The 2,415-nt window shown below is 50.3% G+C and overlaps 2 protein-coding genes across 10 annotated transcripts in view; one reads left to right on the top strand and one right to left on the bottom strand.

Annotated features, from left to right (window-relative positions):
• The window catches only part of Ca5a (carbonic anhydrase VA, mitochondrial), a 25,719-nt gene that overhangs the window by 3,239 nt on the left and 20,065 nt on the right, over positions 1-2,415 (top strand). The gene's annotated exons all lie outside the window — the stretch shown is intronic.
• The window catches only part of Banp (BTG3 associated nuclear protein), a 58,535-nt gene that overhangs the window by 55,385 nt on the left and 735 nt on the right, over positions 1-2,415 (bottom strand). The gene's annotated exons all lie outside the window — the stretch shown is intronic.

Below are 2,415 nucleotides of genomic sequence, written 5' to 3'. Positions count from 1 at the left end.
CTACCACTTGAGCCACAGCGCCACTTCCGGCTTTTTTCTTTTTGCTTATGTGGTGCTGAGGAATCGAACCCAGGGCCTCAGGCAGGCAAGGCAAGTGCTCTACCACTGAGCCATCTTCATCATTTCTGCAGCGTTAAAAGTCGCTACATCCATGCCTGTCACCTGGCCTGCAGACATGTTCAGGCAACACCTGCACCAGAGTGGACCTCCCTCAGCTGTGATTAAACAGCATTGCTGCAGCACCAGAAGACCTGATGTGGCTCTGATACCATTTCTGCTCATGTTAGCCTACAGAGAGCTCCCAATGGGTTTTCCCACTGAGAGCTATGATTTTTTGGAATTCATAAATATTCTGGGGAAGATATTTTGGAATTATGTAAATATCAGAGATTAGAGGATATGACTTAAATGCAATGTGAGATTCTCAAACATATAAAGGACTTTAGTGCCAGGCACTAGTGGCTCACACCTAAAATCCTACTCAGGAGGCTGAGCTCTGAGGATCAAGGTTTGAAGCAGGCCAAGCAGAAAAGTCCGTGAGACTTTTCTCTCCAATTAACTAGCATATAGCCAAAGTGGAGCTATGGCTCAAATGGTAGAATGCTAGCTTTGAACCAAAAATGCTTGGGAAAAACACCCAGGACCTGAATTCAAGCCCCAGGACCAGTACCCCCGCCCCCACCCCCAAAAAGGAGTGAAATACTGATTTGAATAAGATCTATAATTTAGTCGGCAGGGCTGTGCTGTTATTAGGTGAAGATTTTATTACACTAGAGAGGCCAGGGAAGGAAATAGGGAAACTCATTAAGTATTTCTGCAACTTTTCTGGAAAGACCAAATTTACTTGTGAACTAAATTTACTAAGTGGCAGGGTGATTGTTATAAACCGAGCAGACTTGACAGCAAGGGTCAGGGCAGGAGACTGCTGGAGAGGACTCAGCTAGCACGCCTCTAGCATGCTCACTGAGCACAACTTGCAAGTGACTGCTTGAGAACACCATCTCTGTCTGCAGGCATACAGTGGTGTGGTAGTGGACTGGTAGTGTAGCGCATACAGCAAGAAGCCACCTGAAGTCTGAAACCAAGTGTCTGCTGCAACATGTGGCCTAGTGCCCTGCCACGGCTGCAGAGCAGAAGCAACCAGCCAGCTCAAGGTGGACACGGCCTGGTGACCTGGCACCCAGCCTGTCCCTCAGCAGACACAGGACCACAGGGAGAAAGACTGGTGGCATGAAGAGAACAGCTCTGGAATTCCTGCTCAAAGTGAGTGGCCATAAAGTGATGCCCACTTGTCCCACTAAAATGAATTCTCATGGAGTGTGGTAAACCCACAATAAAGAGTACACAGACACAGACAAGAGTCTTCACTAATAGATGACGGAAAGGCTCCAATCCAGGCAAAGGAAAAGCAGCCTGGGTAGAGCACACAACGTAGAACGCTGAGTCTGAGAACCCTAACCCTCTGCAGACTAGGACCCTCCGCAGCAGACCAATCTCCTTAGCCCAACAAAGCAGAACAGCTCCCAGACCAAAAGGGCTCCTTAAAGAGGAACAGCCCAGAGAACGTCTCTCTCTGCTGCTCCAGGTGCAAAGAACACACTCCCAATCATCAGAGGGAAAGCCATTTCCAAGACCAGTCCAGATTCCCAAGCTACCAGCTTTCACTTGCTCTAAGGATAATAATTACCGGTACTGGAGGCAGTCCTAACAGGCAAAGCAAGAAGCCAACGTTTACTAAAGAAGAAATCAGAAGAGGATTGAAAAGAACCCTTACTTCCTCAGCCTGGAGGTGATAAGGCATTCCCGAAACACTATGACAAAGGCAGAAACTGGGAGCTTCGTGGCCAGGGCTGACAGTAAAAGCCTGTAATCCCAAATACTCAGAAGCATATAGGTGGGAGAATGGGCAGTCAGGTAGGAGATGGCAGACAAGAAGAGGGGCCGGGCCGGGGAAGGGGAGAGATTGGGGCGAGGGAAGATGGGGGGAAGACGGGGGAGAGGGGAGAGGGGAGACGGGAATGGGGGGTTCCACAGCACCCCATCTAAGAAATAACTAAAGCAAAAGGTCTGGTGTAGTGGCTCAAGTAGTAGAGCAACTTTCTAGCAAGCACAAAACTCTGACTTCAAACCTCAGTAAAGAATTAGAAGTGTGACTGGAAATTAAAAAATAAGGCTGAACCCCTTTCCCAGAACAGGGAGTTTGAAAGGGGACAAGAAGGATAAAGACAAGAGACCCGAGGGGTGGATCCACGCGTGTCCTGGGAGACAAAGTCAGAGCAACCGGTTCTCCAATGCTCCAAGGAAAGCCCAGCCTCGGCCCCGGCCGGGCTCCCATCGGGAGCGAGACCCCGGGGACGGCGGGCGGAGCGGGCGCGGACGCCACCCCGGCCCGCAGCACCGGGGGAAGCCCGCAGC

This window comes from Dipodomys ordii, unplaced genomic scaffold (assembly GCF_000151885.1).
Source record: "Dipodomys ordii isolate 6190 unplaced genomic scaffold, Dord_2.0 Scaffold18, whole genome shotgun sequence".
NCBI classification, from domain to species: Eukaryota; Metazoa; Chordata; class Mammalia; order Rodentia; family Heteromyidae; genus Dipodomys; species Dipodomys ordii.
The sequence above is the reverse complement of the archived record's forward strand: the minus strand, read 5'-3'. Positions and strand labels throughout refer to the sequence as shown.